We start from the raw sequence: 17847 nt of genomic DNA, 5'->3' as shown, positions 1-17847 counted from the left end.
GGCCTGTCCACTCTGCGCAGTACAGCCCTTTGGCGACAGCCCAAGACAAAACCTCTTCCTTAGAGTATTTTGTCTGTGCTTTGGAAGCGAGGAGGACAACCCCTGAAATAAGAAAGTGTTTCCCAATCTGTGCTGTCTCCTGGTTTTAGCCACAGCGTCCCAGCATGGCTGTGGGGTGTGGGCTGTGGGTGCCCCTGTGGGGGCCATGAACTGCACTGGGTAACAACAGTGAGAGCTTCAGAGGAGACAGTGATGAGGAATGCAAACAAGTCCCTGGCAGGCACATGGTATGTGGCTTTTGCCCCAGAAAGGGAAAATCCCTCTTGCTTAATTGCAGGGAAGCTGTTGTTACTTTTGTATTGCACTCTCTTGTCCTTAATTAAATTGAATAATTTTACATCATAAATTGAGCAGTGCACCTGCAGTATGCAATATGGATTGGGCAAAATATTCATTTTAATTACACTAAATTTATTCAACCATGTTAATGCCAACAAATCCATCTGGCTGGAGAAGTAGAGCACAGTTTGGCATTTACTTCCAGGTATACAAAGTTTTGGTTTCTGCAGGCTGGGAGAAGTTGAGCCAACTAAGGGAATTTGACTGCAATGTTTGATTTAGCAAATTAATCTTAAGCCTCGAGAACATGATAATAGCAAATAAAGCTGTATCAACTTCACCTACCACAGAGTTACAGGGGAACATTTCCTACATTTAAATTAGCTTAATATGGAACCAGTTTTGGCAATGACTCTAATTCAGTAATCTATACCACAAAGGGTTAAACAAGTGAAGGGATTTTAAGTATTAATTTGATTGAACATTACTGTGATGCTTTTGCTTAATACAGAATATCTGCTAAAGATTTCTTTTAAAGACCAACTTTGAGCTTATCCATGGTGAGGTATGCATGCTTTTTTGTAATGAATAGAGTAAGGTCTCCTAACAAACTGTATTTGGTGTATGTACACTTTATTTTAAAATATCTGCTTGTAAAGTGATTTTAGTAGAGGATCTGCCATGACAAATGTCAGCAAGAGGATGACACTCCTTGTATTTCTATGATGGGCAAACCCAGACCCATTCTGCTGTTGTTACTCTTGTGTTTCTTGGTTTGTATTCATTTGTATTTGATTAAGAGCAGAAGTTTTATTCATTCCTGGTGCACAGATGAAGACAAACCATCCAAAGACAAGCACATTTTCAGAAGTGACAAAGCTGTTGGTATGAGCTTATTCATTCTGCATCTGGACTTCCAAGCGTCTGCACAGAGAGGAGGGCCCTATCTGAAAGAGCTGTGTGTTACTTTTTAAGGGAATGAGCAAACGTACAACCTCATTAACATGAGTTACTGTTGTTAAATAGCAGGAGATATGAAAAGAAGAAGCAGGTTGGCAGGCCCTTGTGGTTCGTGTGCCAAATGGATATGAAATTGAAGAGGTTGCCATGAAAAGAAAACTTGCGTATTGATTTAGAGTGTGAGTGCCTAAGCATAAACCAGAAATAGTTTAGGGGGTTAGGAAATATTGAGATTTGATATTTATTTCTGTGATTATGAAGTAAATTCTTCCTTTTTTAATAGCATCTTCTGTAAAGCTTCTTTTTAAAGAGGACAGTCCACTAGATATACAGCAGATACGGGATACAGAGAGCTCGGATTTCTAAAAGGTGCTGCAGATGTAGTCCCTAGTCCTGGTATCTGTGGTAATCTCACAAGTATCCACATAGACTTTGTCTAAGATATAAGATTTATAATATAAACCATAATACAAACCAGCTTCTTTATCAGCCATCTGCTGCAGTCTGAGGTTTACCCCAAGAAATAAGAAAGGTTACAGTGCTTTTTTCTCAGGTGAATTTGTGGAAAGCAGAAAACCCAGCCCCTTCTGGTCTTCAGGTCCAGGGTATTTCACCACGAAGCTCCTACTCCTTCACCAGAGAGCACCATTGCACAAGAAGCAATATCTGAATTACCTGTCATTTATGGGATGTAGCTGCCAGGGAAGCAAATCCCTTCTGACGACTGGGCTCTCCTGTGCGAGGTGTTGGTCAGACACGCGGGACAGGACCGCTCTGTTCCAAGGAACTCAACAGACTTGGGAAATGACAAATAACAGGTGACTGCTAAGAAGTGGTAAACAGAGGGATGTGTACATTGTGCATGTACATTGCATAGCCAGTGCTGGACGAGGGCTCGACTTCCCCCGGCAGGACACCGGTGAATCACGTCTGCGTCTGCCTTGCACCCCAGCGTGCCCCCAGCCTTGGCTGAGCATGTGTCCATCTCAGCACAGCAGTGATGGGTGCAGGGGGCTGCCAGGCACCCCTGGGGTGACAGCTCCAAGGCTGCGAGGCTGGAGCAGGGCATGGCAGGGATATCAACACAGCCCCCAAGTCTGTGACAGGAGCTACCTGCAGCAGGGGCTGTAGGACTACGCTTGGCAAGATCATTTCCAGGGCCCTTGGAGAGAAATCAGGTGGGAAATAATGTCCCTAAAGGAGATGCCACTGTGGAGGCAAATGGAGAAAAATCAGTGCCAATGGCAGCCCAGTAAATTAAGCTTGCAGAGTCAATTACCTGGTTCTCCAATCTTGGTGGCCACTGTGAGAATCCCTAATCTGGCAGATAAATGAGTCTGAAGCACCCAGACTGGCTGTTGTTTGAGCTGAGAGGTGAAGATGATGCAAGAATGGAGCCATAAGTCCCAGCATTGTAGTAAACATGAGCACAGCCCCAGGGCATCCTTTAGGCATGTGTTTTGTATACTGGCTTGTAGGTCAAGGGCCAGGGAGAGAATTCCTCACCTCATGCCGTGTCTCTGAAGGAGCAGAGAGGGATGGTGAATGATGCAGACACTAGGCTGCATTTGTGGATTGGGATTGGGATGCAGTGTCATAAGGGACAGAAGGAGCAGGCTGCACGTTGCTGTCTGTCCTCAGAGAGGGCAGACTCTGTCCATCTCCAGTGCAGAACAGAGCCCATGCTGGAAAAAATCTTGAAAGACAGGAAAGAAGGGGTCTGGTTTGGATCATCATTGTGGGCGAGTCTGCAGAATAGGACCAACATTGTGCTGGAGGACAAAAAATAATAAAGCCCTGTTTGTCGTCCTCTGCAGAGCACAGAGAGGTGGTGGGAGCTGGGCTGCTGCCTGGGCCCGTCGTGCCCCGGCCGTGGCCTGTGCTCAGACCCACATCACCCTGCAGAGGACGAGCACTTTCCAGTCTGCCCATGCTGGCAGTGTGCCAATGTGCCCTGAAGCACATGGCAGCCCTGGCAGGGCAGTGGGGGCAAAGAGACACCCAGGGCAGAGAGCTTTTGGTTTTATTCACTTTTGCAAGAGTGATGATGGACTGTTTGAGTCTGTCCAACTTGTCCTTTCCATTGCAAGTTCCCCATTCCTGGTTGCAGCGAGTTTTTCTCACCATGCCCTGCAGCTGCACTCCCGTGCGCAGGGACATAGCACCCTTTCACTCGATACATGTTTCTCAGAGCAGCTATATTTATAGAAGATTCAGGAAGGGGGAAGATGAGAGTTTCTGGTAGCCTTGGGCAAGTCACTGGCTGCTGAGACATTCCCCAGTACCTCGGTGCTTATTTTTGTTTAATATATTGCCCTTCTGTGTTTATTTTGCAGGTGTTTATTTTGGAAAGGTTTCTGTTTACATTTCTGGTTTTACGCGGAGTACACATATGGTGATATTTGCTTTGCCGGGACTTAGCATTCCTCCTCCTCCCCTTCCACCCAGCCCTGGCTGCGGCTGAGCCGCCCATTACAGCCCAACAACTGAAATGCTCCTTTTGCTTTCAGACCAGGTTCCCACCCACCAGCCCTCAGCCCCATTGCTCATGCAGCTCGGACAAAGCACTTTCATGCTGCAGAGCGTTTTTGAGTGCAGCTGATATCAGCACTCACCACCCTCTCCACCTCCTGGCGTGCCAGATGAGGACAGATGTTACATTCTTCACATGTAAAGCATCCAAATTGTGTCACTGCTAAAGGTCTTTTTCCCTTTTCTGTCCCTCCTCATGCAGTGATCTGGGCTCAGTGGGTCCCCACCAGGCTGTGCCCACACAAACCTGGCTGTGGGGTTTCCTCTGGTTCATCCTAAGGTGGTAGAAAAGCAGATAAATTGGATCGTCCACGTCCTGCCTGTGAAGTTAGGTTAACTATTTCTGCAGAGGGAAGGAAGCCACTGTTGACCTTGCACATGAGGTTGCCCCCTCTGTGCCAGCTGTAAAAAGCAGAATGAGGATGTGCTACATGCCAGCCATGCTCTCTTTTATATCATTTCTCCCACTAAAAACCATAGATGAAATTTCAAGGAAATGTGGCATAATATTTGCTCAGCTTTCGCTTGCGGATGAGCTCACTTCTTTTCTCCAGTCTCGTTTAGCAGCAGGCTGTTGTCAGTGTTACCACCATTTCGCTGGCATCTGCTTTGTACTTCTCTTGTTGGAAGCTGTGGGTTCTCGACCTCTTGCCCAACGTGTGAGCTTTGCTCTGCAGTCATTCTCTTACACTATGCCGCTATCCCTTGCCCTTTTACAGCAGTCTCTATCAGTTTCACTAGGAAAAGTGGTGCCTGGGGCTTTTGCTTACGAACCCTGAGCACCAAGCCTATGATCTGTGTAAAATATGTATTAACTAAATGTTATAAATAATTTATATATTTTATGCCCACTTGATCTTTAAATACTCCTAGGTTGTGGAAATCCTTAGAATTGGCTATTTGCAAAGGTCTGTCTGTTTGTGGACCAGTGCATTAAAATTCTTTGTTTAATCTTGCCACTGAGCTCATGTAAAAAACAGAAGCAAATTTGCATTCATCTCCCTACCATCCTTGTCTGCTTAGAAGAATGAAGCAAATACAGGGAAGCCAACATCTAGGAAATACAAGAGCAGCAAGGTCAGGGTTTGAAAACTCTATGGGAGTTAGGAAATAAGAGCTAGAGCTTTCATTCTTAATGTGCTCACACAGCTTCGCACAGCGTCATAGTCATCTCATTTTTTTGTGATGGGTTCATAGGTCTCTGCTGCCTGGTGAAGACACTGCTGATAGCCTAATGCTGCAGGACTGCTCACAGGGTAAGTCAGAATCCCCAAAATGGTCCCCAGCTGCTTTTCAGACTGTAGCATCAGCACAGAAGCAAAGCGAGGATGGCTCTTGAATGCAAAAGATGTGGTGTCTGCTCAGTAGTAAAGACCTGCTGAAAATGCAGACATATTCTATGCTCTTTTATGAAAATATGCTGATTACAAAAACTATTATTTCCTTGTGAAGCATGAAGCCCAGTGCAAAGGCAAACTAGTGACCCATAGCCTGCAATTCCTCCTCCTGGTGCCACAGCACCCTGCTCGAGCAGGTGTCCTTCTGCCAAGCCTGCAGCCCCCGCAACCCCCCCAGGAACCCCTGGCTTTCCGGTGCAGCCCCAGCCACCTCATTGCCATTGTCACTTGGGAGGACATCCCTCTCCCTGTTTCCTGGGAGACTTCAGGTCTGGAGAATCCTGTCAGGCCCCAGCATTTCACGGATGACCCTTCCTTTGTCCCAGCCCTCATCTCCCCTGTGGCCACCAGACACCTCGGTTTGTTCCTCAGCAGCAAACAGATGATCATGCTCATTGCAAGGGGACAGGGGGTCACTCTGGAGACCCTGGCAACCTCACACTTCTTTCTGTGGGTTTTGTGACATATATGGGACACAGATGAAGTCAAAATGCCTTTAACTGCACTAGGAAGGCACAAATAGCTCTCTGCAGGTGCCTGTCTCCCTTCTGTCACTGTAGCAGGGGCTGAGGTATCTTGCATAGCGTCATGCCTGGACTTTGCATATGGGGTTTAGGGGCCATGGTTAAGCATATCTTATACATACTCACACACTCATACAATTAAAACCCATTTAAGACCATTATTGGTGAGCTCTGACACTTGAAGATCATGAAAAAAACCCTGAGTTATGCTGGTTCCAGACTGAAGAAATGCCAAATTTGGGATTTCTAATAGGATTTCTCATTGCACATTCTCTGAATTCATGCAATGTCTGTCGACTGATTTATTTTTACATAAATTTATTTGCAGAAACACTTGCTCCTCTTTCTCTGCACACCCCACCTGTGCTCAGATAAGAATTTTTGGCTTGGAAATGGGACAGTTTTGGTTCTGTTTTCAGATCCAGCATGTTTGCAAAACACTTAGTGATGATACACATTTTAAAGTTAATTACTGAAGAGAGATCGAAGAGGTTTTTCTTTTATATATTCCTGCAAATGTGCCCCACAGCTCCATTTCAAATATTGTACTTGTTAGTCACTCAGGCCCTTATCCAACAACTTTTAATGTCAGTGGAAAGGCTGACGCTGGCTGCAGGAGCTGTTGGATTAGGTATTACAGTGCAATAGCACTGACACTTGCAAGATTTTTTAAGCTGCTCTTACTTGCATTATCCTGAGGTGTGGGGCTGGTCATGTCCCCAACTCCTTGTATAAGAGGGGGCAGCTCAGGGGAGGACCATGCTCCTCATTGCCATCCAGTTCCCCAGCTTCTCACTTCACAGTAATTAAGATATTTGATCCCCACTGCTCCAGTGGGGGCTGCTCCCAGCCAGCACAGTGATACAAAATAAGCAGACGTGAGGCCGGCAATCTTGCAGGGCAGCTAGCAGAGGCTGGAAAACCTGTGTAAATGCTCCTGCCACTCATGTCCCAAACACTCCTGTAAGTCAGTGATTAAGTGCTCAGGCAGCAGACGAGGGGAGGCTGCTGGGAACAGAATAGGCAGAGGTGTGAACGGGTGCAGGCAGCAGCATGTGTCTCTTGAAGGGCTGCAAATGTGTGAAACTGGGCTCTCAAATCATTGTGTCACTGCCTGAACATACCAGAGGTGCTTTTTTGTGCCAGAGCAGGCTGGGTGAGAAGAAAACTGCAGCCATGTCTTGAGCCACCTTTTGAAAACCACCCCCAGCCAGGCGCTCTCTCCACCATCCCTGCTGGAGTGGGGCTTTCCTCAGCAAGGTGCATCCTCCTCTTCTTCTTCCTCCTTCTCCTCACTGCCCATCCAGTGCGTCCCACCTCCCAGTGCTCAACCGCAGCCCAGCTCTCCATCCCTCTCCCCAGAGCCAGCTGATATTGGCAGTACATCCCTGCTCCTGATAGTTATTAAGCAGATACTAATTTAGAAAACATTCCTAGAACTTAGCTGAAATTTTGACATTTTGCATTTAAAGAGGACCCGGTGTGCTGCAAAGCAGCTAAAAGGCTGTGTGGGAGCCCTTTTACAGAGGTTGGTCTGGGCTGTGGGACCTCCTTAGGGTACAGTAAGCCATCCTTCATATTAATACTTGGGTTCTGGCCTCTGGGCGAAGGCACCATCTGGTCAGAGACCTGGACAGGAGGACACACATGGTCCATCATTTCCCATCACTGTGTTTGCGATGATGGTGGCTGCAGAGCCATGCTGTGCACTTCTGTCCCACCTGCCCCTGGGCTGCACATGCTACAGGTGTGCAGGTTATTTCTCATTCTTCCTGCCTTCCTGCTTCTGTGACAAGTGGTGGCACCTTTTCTTCCTGGGACATATTGCTCAAGGGTGGCTTCCCATCGAAAGGGATACAGGTTCACTTCTAATTAGTGCTCAAAATAATAGCAATGCTCTGTCTAGGCACAGTTTTAAAAGCAAGGTGGGAGGATTAGAAACAGAAATATATAGATGCACAATGTTCTGCAGTGTAGGTAAACCTTCAGTAGGGAGTGAGGCTGCTGAGAGGGGATAACAAATCTGCCTGTCTGTGATGTCTGCGGTGTTGGACACGCTGAAAACAAGCCTCAGTCTCCTGAACTGGTTAAGTATGTCAGCACAATGGAGCTGGGCTGAAATACCTTTTACGATCTGACTCTGGATACATTTCCACCCCTCTTGGTCCAAAATCTGTCTCTAGCTATGGTGAGCTAAGTAGTATGTGTCTGAAAAAAGCAAATCATTTCCAAATGTTTCAGGGTTGATCATAAACACTGTCTATATAAAGTTTCTCATAAATATCCCTTAGACTTTACTACTAACCTCTGATACAATTTATTTGCTGAAAACAAGGTCTGACTTGCAGCCGTAACTCTGTACCCAGAACCGCTGCTAGTGAAAGCAGTATTTAGATGGAGCATTATCTCCCTTATGTTTCTTGAGGCGCTCTCTCAGGGTTGTTTTTGGCTTTGGCTACTGTCGTGAATCCCTTCAGACATGCAATGTGCCCTCTGCAACAGCTGTGTGCCTGTCCAACAGGCTTTCATCCCACCATTGATTACACCTGGACAAGCTTCACCGGGCAGGAAAGCCCAGTAAGAGAAAGAATTAACTCTGCATGTTGAAGGCTCTGGCAGAAGGTAGGAGCTGCATTACAATTACGTTGCTTTTCTGTAATAGGGTCTCTGGTGGTACCACTAATGAAAATAACCACCCTATTGAATGCTTCAGTGCATTCTCCCCTAGTTCCACAGTAAAAGTCATTTGTATCATAATAATGCAGAGGAAGCAGGGACCTTCGAGCTGCCCAAACTCCACTGTTTTCAGTCCCATTCAGCCCTGGCTCCATGTGATGCAACTTGAGCCTCTCCTGGATCCAGCTGCTCTTTGGTACTCCAGGGAACTTCCAGTGATCTGGGCAGAGTTACTCCTTGCTTACACCCACGTAAATAGGAACGGGACTACAGATGATATATTTACTTTTTTTTTTTTTTTTTAACTGGCTGTGTAGCAGAGCCAGAAACAGAGACAGTTTTTGTTGTAGAGAAATACTAGATTTTTCCAGACTTCTGACACAGTTTTATCCTGTGAGCCCTAACTTCTGTAGTGTCCCTAGATCTCTTGTGTAGCCAGAGGCAGTGGGACCTAATCTCAGCACACAAATAACAGGCAGGAATGCCCTCCAACCCAGGTCCCCATGCTGGAGTTGGTTTGGCTGGACTCCTGGCCCGAAGCTCCAGCTCACAGAGCCGGGGTAGGAGATGAGCAGGGAACAGGCAGCTGTCAGGTCCATCTCAGCAGATTTGCAAGTCTGCAAGTTTACCTGTGCTCTGACCCAATTGCATTGGGTTGAACATTATTGGGAGAGAAAGTAGCAGGAACTGCTTTAACTTCAAGACTAAGGGAATGGAGCAGCATCCAGCACCTGAGCACAAGCTCCCCACACACATTGTCCAGGAGACCTTTGAGCAGCAAAGAGAGCTGAGCTGAAAGTGAAAGTAGGCACCAAACTGAAGAAGATCTTCTGCCTGAAAAGTTGTAAAAATGGAAAACAACTTCTCCATTTATGTTATCTCTTGCATCTTTTGGAGAAGAAGGATGAACAACTAGTTCATGCAAGATGTTGAGGGGTTGTAGGTCTTCTTGGCTGCAGTGAAAACACCTGAAACTTTGAGGTTTCACCTGGAAGATTGCTCCAGACAACATGGGAAATAATTCTCCATGCTTGATAGAGGTTTGAGGAGTACAGTTTGTGTTGGAGGACAGCCCAGGGACATGCAGCAGGCTGCACGCCCCAGCAGAGTCAGCTCCAGCTCCAGTGTGGATGTAATGGGTCTGGCTGGGATGGAGTTAACTTCCTTAGGTCAATCCACCACAACAGTTTTAACGGGCTCTGGAGCTGCTGTGTTCAGGGGAGAAAATTAGGTCAATAGGTTTCCCAACGTGCAAAATGCTCGGGGATGTAGAAGGCTGTTCTAAACGTCTCTGTCTTTCTTGTATTACCCTGGCGTTGAAAATACTGTAGCTCAATGGAAGATTATTTTTCTTTCTTGCCAATTTGCCAGTTTCAATTATTTTGACACCTTGTGGTCTGTTTCATGTAGCCTTTGGATTATGTGAACTCCAGCAGGACTCCTAATGCGAGTAAGGCTGCGGGAGAGGACCATGGCTTGCTCCATTACCTTCTGCAGTAGCAGTATGCCAGGCGGGGAACCATATCCAGGACCTGCCATACTGTAGCTTAGCTGCTTTTGCCCTATTTGCCAATCAAAATGGAATTTCTTTGAGCATACTGTCTCTCTGAGCATGTCTTCATCTCTTGTCTCGCTGTCCCCTCAAGTAGCTTTTGAAATTGCTGCCCAAGGCCAGTCATTCTGGCAGGTGGGCGGAAATTTCAAGGAGAACAAGTTCCTCCGTGTTTTGTGGAAGCTTCTGGCTTACTAAAAGAAGCCAAAATTAACAATCTCCCACTCAAAGACACACAAGAGAGAGTTCAGGCCTTCTTTATGCAGTTTAATCAGCTAAGAGCCACTGCTAGACCAGTTGTGCACTGTGTGATGAAGTCCACTGTCACAACCAGCATTATTTCTGATCCACCTAGCATGTCCAAAACCACTGATGTGGAGTAGCAGTGGGGTGAAGACAGAGCATGGCTGGCCTGTGGGCCTTGGGCATGAGCTTGGGACCACATGAAGGCAGTTTGGAAACAGAAGGGAAGAACTGGATGGATTTCAGAGCTGTCTCCAGATGCACAGAACACTTGGGAGCCTTGTAGTGAAGAGTCACATGGGATGTGGAGCAGGTCCGGAGTCACCGCAGTTGGGAGCACAGGGGCCATAAGATGTGACTCCAGAGTTCTTGGAACAATATATTTGAAGTTAAGAGTACTGCTGTTTGAGAAACTGTAAGGTGGGAGTCCTGCTATGCTAAGCAGATGGCTAGAGTAACACCATACAGGTGTATCCAGTGTTTCAGCAATACTTAATCACCAGCACCAAATAACACTTTTTCAGTAATCAGATAACAGTAAGTTTGCTTTGGAACTGTAGGTAGAAAAATACATTTTTTTTTTCCTTTTTCCCGTTTGCTTTGGCCATTTTCATAGCAAAACAGATTTATTTCAGTGAGTAGTGGAAATCGGTTCCTAGTGACGCTAGGAGCTTCACTGTTACCTCTACTTGCATTATTTTCAGCTTAGGGTTGCAGTGCTGATGGCTTAGCTGCTTGGATGACTGTTTTCAAAATCAGAGACAATTAAGATGATAAGACAAGGCAATGACTTTTCCCCCTTCACTTTGGCCTACCCCTTTTGGTCAACCACCTTGATTTAGTCCTTGCCTGTCAGTGTCAGGGTGGCACTGACTTTCCCGTTGTGTAGATGTTGTTTACTGTGTACCCCCAGCTTAACTCCTTTTCGCCCTCTGTGTTTATTGTTGCTAATCCACCAAAGACCTTAAAATCCAGCAAAATTTGCCCCTTGGCAACATGAAATCTCCCTCATGCAATCTATTTTCCAACACAGAATTTCCAGGAGATAAATTCAGGGTCATTTCATATTGTTTTTGTTTTTCATTGCCTAGTTATGAAAAGCTGCATGACAACTGTTTATAACGGTGACTAATTACCAGCATAGTGGAACTTGCTTCTTCTGCCTTTCAGGAATGACATCTCCTGCCTTTTTTCAGGACAGAAGTGCCTTTCAAAAGAGATGGATATGCAGACAGTTAAGAGAAGTCAAACACTCGAACTGTTTCTCCCCTTTATTGTGGGCTGTAGTTTCAAGGAACCAATGCTCTTTGCCAAACAATTCACTTACCTTGAAAATGGAAGTTTTGAGTCCAAGTCCAACCAATCCAGCAGCAGGGTAAATGAGGAGATGAGCCATTGCCTCCCTTGTATCCTCAGGGCAGTGCCTGTGGGACAAGCAAGATGTATTTGGGATCAGTGATAACCACTGCTCCATACCCTTGTGCCTTTTTGGAAAAGGTTTTTTAGCTCAGTCACTTTGACTGCAGCTGAAGGGGAAGCTAATAAGAACTGGCTTTGTTTCCTCTAGCCAGGCAGGTTTCCCATTCCCCAGGCACTTCCATCCCTTCCTCGTTTGAGTGAGTCTGTCCATCCAGCTCTTCCTCTCTGACACTGTGACCATCTTCTGTGCTGGCAACATCTTAATGGGTACACAGGCTGCAAAACGCTGCTCTTGCCAACAGTGATGAGGCAATGGAGGCAAGGGCTGGATCCACAGCACCCAGCTGTGGCTGGTCATCTGGCTCACTGAAGCTGTGTCCCTCTCTTTATGGTGACATTTGCTCTGGTTTGTTTTGTTTTGCCAAGTTTGGTTGCTGGGATTTAGCACAGCTGGACGACTTGCATTATCCCACTCAGAGATAACGTGGGAAAACAGCCTTAGTTTTCACTTGTTGTGAGGAGACTGGGGACAACTGTTGTGGCTGAACAAAGTCATCTCAGCAAAGGACGGAAAGGCACTTCACGCAATGAGGCCCTTCACTGGAAGGATGACATAGTTCTTAGTCCCTGTTAAAAACAGATGAGAGCAGAGAATGCAGCAGACACTGGTAACTGAAGCTCACAGAATCTGGCTGTTCCTAGCTTGCTTCCATGGATTTTTGTGCTCTACAGCAACCAAACATTGTCTAAGTGTAGTTACCTTCTTTTCTTGGTTTTGACGGTTTTTTTTCCATGTAAACCATGTGGCTTACAGTGAATTCAAACTGGTGGCAGGCTGAGCTCATTCCTGCCTGCAAAACACCGTGTGTGCTTACCCCCAGAGCCAACCAAATCAACAGAAAGACTGATAGACTGGGCTGTTTTGTAGGAGTCTGCCTTTACATGCAGGTTCATGTAAACCACTGCAGGACTCAGGGCTCAGCCAGCACGTACCTGTCTGCATACCAGGTGGGATACAGCCATGAAGTCACCTTACGTGCAGCGTTGCTTTTATGAACTGGGGTGTTGAGAGAGAAAACTGTAACATCAGGTCTGGTTGCAGGGAAAGGCACCCAGGAGAGAGGTAAAGCACCAAGTGGAACCTGAAAAAGTCTAAAGTGTTCGGCTTAGTATCTGTGATCCTAACATACTCCGTGTTTGTCATCACCTGTTGTGAGGAAGTGGGAGACTACTAGAGAGGGGCTCTGAGAAACCTGATGTAGTTGAAGATGTCCCTGCTCATTGCAGGGCCGGAGGGACTAGATGACCTTTGAAGGTCCCTTCCTAAACTATGGGAAACCTAAACTATTCTATGATTCTATGAGGAGCTGGTTTGTTCTGCTCTCCCTGGAGACTGACGGCTTTGGGTTTTGTTGCTGCCCCACGTGCCTGACAGTGCAGTGACTGCCCCCCATGACAGTGCCAGGCTGTGCTGGGGCTGCAGAGCCTGCGGTGTGAAAACAACCCATGCCCTTGTGGTTGTGAAAGTGCTCTGGGCTTGCGCCACAGGTGTGTGACTAAACGGCGTCCACATGTCTGTCCTTCTCAGAGCATGGTCAAGGACATATGCAGGTGCTGGAAGTGCCAGCTCTGGGGCTGGAGAGACGGTAGCAGTGGGTGCTGGAAAAGGCGGGAGTGAGAAGTATGTTCTCAAAGGGATGCAGTCTTCTGCTGGGACTGGAGTCAGTACTCAGGCACAGCCAGGTCCTCCCCATCAGCTTGGGCAGAGCTGGTGCTGAAAGGAGGTTGCAGGGAGCTGGGTGTCAGTCTCTTCTCCCAAGTAACAAGCAATAGATGAGAGGAAATGGCCTTAAGTTGCACCGGGGAGGGGAGTTAGATTGAATAGTAGGAAAAATTTCTTCATGGAAAGGATTGTCAGGCACTGGCACAGGCTGCCTAGGAAAGTGGTGGAGTCACCATCGCTGGAGTTGTTTAAAAGATGTGTATAGATGGCACTCCGGAACCTGTTTTAGTGGTGGTGTTAGGTTTACAGCTGGACTCAATGATCTTGAGGGTCTTTTCTAACCTAAACAATTCTATGATTCTATGAAGTAGCAGGGATCCTCCATGTCCCAGCATAGTACCCTCTCCAGCTTCTACTCCTGTGTTTTGGAAACATACCACAAATTTATAACCATTTACCTCTTGGGTATCATAGTGAGAAAGGGGAAAAGTACATGTTATCAAGCAAGATGGCTGGTGTAAGCCAGAAAACAGATGCCAAAAGTGCTTTCATTCCTATCTCTACAGTAGCTACTGACACCGGCAAATCTTTCTCTTTTATCTGTGGAGGAAGAAGTTAACAAAGGGCCTGCCAGAAACACCATACAGTGATGCATGCAAGGACAGCTAGTTCTCCTCCAGAGAGGAACTCCAGGGCTTTCTTCTGAGCTGACCTTTTTGTTCTGCTCCGAACCCTGCTTGCCCACTGATAAAAAGCCAGGTAAAGCCTAGCCACTTAGACGTTATCCATCTAGCACTGAGGAGCTGCTGGGCAGGCTCTGCATGATTGGGAGGGACATAGAGATGTCTTCATCAGAACTGACAGGGAAATGACACAGAGTCAGTTGTTTATTCTACCCAAATTCAACCCAGGTGAGATTTTCCCCTGTGGCCAGATAGTAGCTGGGTGACAGGCCAGGACTGGGTGAGGAGGGGCGGACAGTGACCAGCACAGCCTGAACCCCCTCGCCCTGGTGTTGTCTTGGGGACAGGGTGTGGGAAGCAGCCTTGTTTTCAGGGAAGGGACACAGGCATGAACTGGGCTCACGGGATCGGGCTGCAAAACCCCACCGTCCTTTGCAGAGGAAAACAGGTCTGCAGTGCCAAGAACTGATCTGCCTCCAAGCGCCTTGGAGCCATGGATCAGGATTGCAGCATCTTCATGAAGGAGGCATGATGTGATACCCTCGTTTCTGTGGGCAGTGAAACACCACGTCAAAAGTGTGCTGAAATTCATTTTTTAAAACCCAAGCTATTCACACGCTGGTATATTTAACAGGAGTGTGAAATAGTATTTCCGTGTGAGGGTGCAGGCTGGTGATTTGTTATTACAAATTAAATACTAGCAGCTACTTGGATAAGATAAGCTACACAAAAGTGGATGGCGGCAGCTCAAGGAAAGGGTGAGGAAAAAGAGAAGGAAAACAAGGGAGTGGAACCACAGGAAAGGAAAAATAAGAAAAAAAAAGCAAAAACATTTGAAATATGCCAAGAGAGGAAAACACTGCGAAGATTTTCTGAAAAACTAGAAATGTTCCTTTTTCATATAGGTGGGACTAAAATACAAATGACTGAATTCCTGTTACTGATTTCTACTCCATTCTCCTTACTGAAGAAGTATTTATTTGGGAGCCAAAGGATATTTCTATCTTGTTTCTTTGTTTTTCTGCACTCACTATCGCTGTATGCATGGTTGGTTTCCACAATGCTGTCAGGCACTTGGGCTCTCATCCAGCAAATACTTAAGCACACGTGTAACATCCCAGCGGCATAAGGTTATCCATGTGCTTAGATGACTTTGGGTCAGGATCTTAATATCTCTGCAGCTCAGATGTGACTTCTACACAGCAAGGAGGAGACACAGAATAGCTAGACAATTAGAAAATGTTATTGTGAGACCACAGAGATCTTGGCAAGAGGGCTCAGGGGGTAATTTGCTACCTGAAATATTATTTTGGTCCAGGGAAAAAATTGGTAATTCAATTATTATCCAGAAAGTGCTGCTTTCAGGCACTGGAAGTAATCAGCAAATTTAGTCCAAATGAGATAGGTTAGGTTAAACTGTGCAAGCAGCAGAGTTTGAGAGGAGAGGGGGGGGCTGTGCTTCCCGGCCAAGAAGTCCCCACTGATGAGGGGCAAGTGGTGGTGATCCCCCCTGCCCACACAGCTCTTTGGTGAAGTTCCACTGCAAATGAAGACCTTTGTTTCCAAATATCCTTGGTTTGTTTAAAAAAATGCCCAAAACGCTTTCTTTGATCCAAAGTGATTCTCTTTTTCCCTGAATGTTGCCAAGTAATCAATTCTTCTTTGATCCAAATGACTTTTCCCTGTTTTCTTTCAGTTTGGGCCCTAGATAAGTGCACACAACTCATATGCGTCAATTAGTGGAAAGCATCCACGTTCAGCAGCGAAGTCAGTCTTCTGGCTGGTCCCTTAGGAGGTACTGATCGTGATTACTAGATGAGATTTTTTTCCAGCTCAGTGTATTTCAGTTTCCATCTGCTCTCTTAAGGTTTTTGAGCTGGTTTCCTGTTGTTTCCATCCAGCAAGGTGGGATCCCTGCAAGGGTGATTCCCATCCAGCCTACTTGCTTCTGCCCAGAAGCCAAATGTTGGCCAACCTCAACTCCTCTTGCTCTCCTGACCAAGGTTTGGGACATCGCTAGAAGTCCTTTCAACAGGTGGGAAGGGATGAGGCCACCCCCCTGGGGGAGGGGCTCAATGCTGCAGGATCCAGCAGTGCTGAGACAGTTTCTGGGCCAGGGAATGGGTCCTGGTTCCCTTTAGCTGCCAGAGTGTATGTAGTCCTGGAAGATGCGTGAGGTGACAGAAAGTGAGTTTCATCTTACTCACAGTTCAAGATGATTTTCCCATCTAACCAACAAGTAGTGTACAGTGACGATGAAGAACTGGCTCTGCATTGCAAGGGAAATCCAGGAGAACAGGCAGAGAGGAGAGGACATGGGTAAACCAGCATAGGGGAGAGGATGGGGGAGGGGTGAACCAGAATGATCAGCTCCCACGAAGAGGCAGGTGAGAGAGTTGGGGTTGTTCAACCTGGAGAAGAAAAGGATCCAGGGAGACCTTATTGCAGCCTTTCGGTACTTAAAAGGGGCCTAGAAAAACGATGGGGACAGACTTTTTAGCAGCGCCTGTTACGTTAGGACAAGGGGTAATGGTTTTAAATTAGAAGAGGGGAGATTCAGTCTGGACGTGAGGAGGAAACATTTTATAATGAGGGTGGTGAAATACTGGCACGGGTTGCCCAGAGGGGTGGTAGATGCCCCATTTCTGGAAACATTCAAGGCCAGGCTGGACAGGGCTCTGAGCAATCTAATCTGGTTTAAAATGTTCCTACTCATTGCTGGGGGTTGGAGTAGCTGAGCTTTGAAGGTCCCTTCCAACCCAAACTACTCTATGATTCTGTGTGCAAACAAAAGTTTTTAAAGAACCTGTGAGAAGCTATTGCATATATCTCAGAAGGAAGAAAAATCAACACAGTGCTGCCTAAACATAGATTATAGCATTATTTAGGCTCAAATGCCAGCTAAATAGTTGCAGACTAAGTGATGCTTTCTACAAAAAAAAGCAGCTCATGATGCAAGAGCTCTCCACCCCCCCTCCGAGGCACCCATTAGAGGTCTTTATTAGGAACGAGTCCTCACTGCTGATGCTCACACCCTCCCAGAACCTGGGTCTGGTGGCTCTTCTCACTGCTCAGATGGACACTGAAAGTGCTGGCGCTCTACAGGAACCCCATTCGCTTCTGAGAGACGACTTGTTCACCCTCCCTGAGAGCAGGAATTAGTGGCACAAAAGAGCTATGACAGATATATGGAGAGCGTAGGATTTTCTTACAGTGCTGCATTCCTGGGAAACCATCTTCCACTTGATTTGACTCGAACAATAATTCTTGCACTGGGCCACTTTCAATGAATGGGGTGGGCTGAACCACTTTCCCTTATTGTTTTTATTTCAAACCCCCCTGTGCTGGAAATGCCATGTCAGCCGTATCAAAACTAAAACGTCTTTTTCTTTTTTTTTTTTTTTTTTCCACCCTGTTTTTCTGAAAGAGCAAAACTCAATGTGACAACATTTTGCTGAGCACTGTGTCTGTCTCTTTTTTATCTATAGATACTGATGTCAACAGAAACATTAGCAACTCTTTCAAACAGCAAGATGCAGAGGCCAGCAAAACACGTGGTTTGGTGGTTTTATATATATATATTACATTAAAATTATGCATACTTTGTTTTTTTCTTCCTTTTATTTTTAAAAACATCTTTAAAGTATTGAATGTTCAAGGAAGGATTTCGAGATGAAGCACTTTTCTAAGTGTTGTTTGGTAAGACAAAAGCCAAGAGTGGATTCTCAGCTGCTTACATGGATGTGCTCCTTTCTGAGAGCAGGGTGGCTTTGCTGACTGACACCAGGGACGATCTAGT

This window comes from Columba livia, chromosome 2 (assembly GCF_036013475.1).
Source record: "Columba livia isolate bColLiv1 breed racing homer chromosome 2, bColLiv1.pat.W.v2, whole genome shotgun sequence".
NCBI lineage: Eukaryota > Metazoa > Chordata > Aves > Columbiformes > Columbidae > Columba > Columba livia.
Note: the sequence above shows the minus strand (reverse complement) of the source record.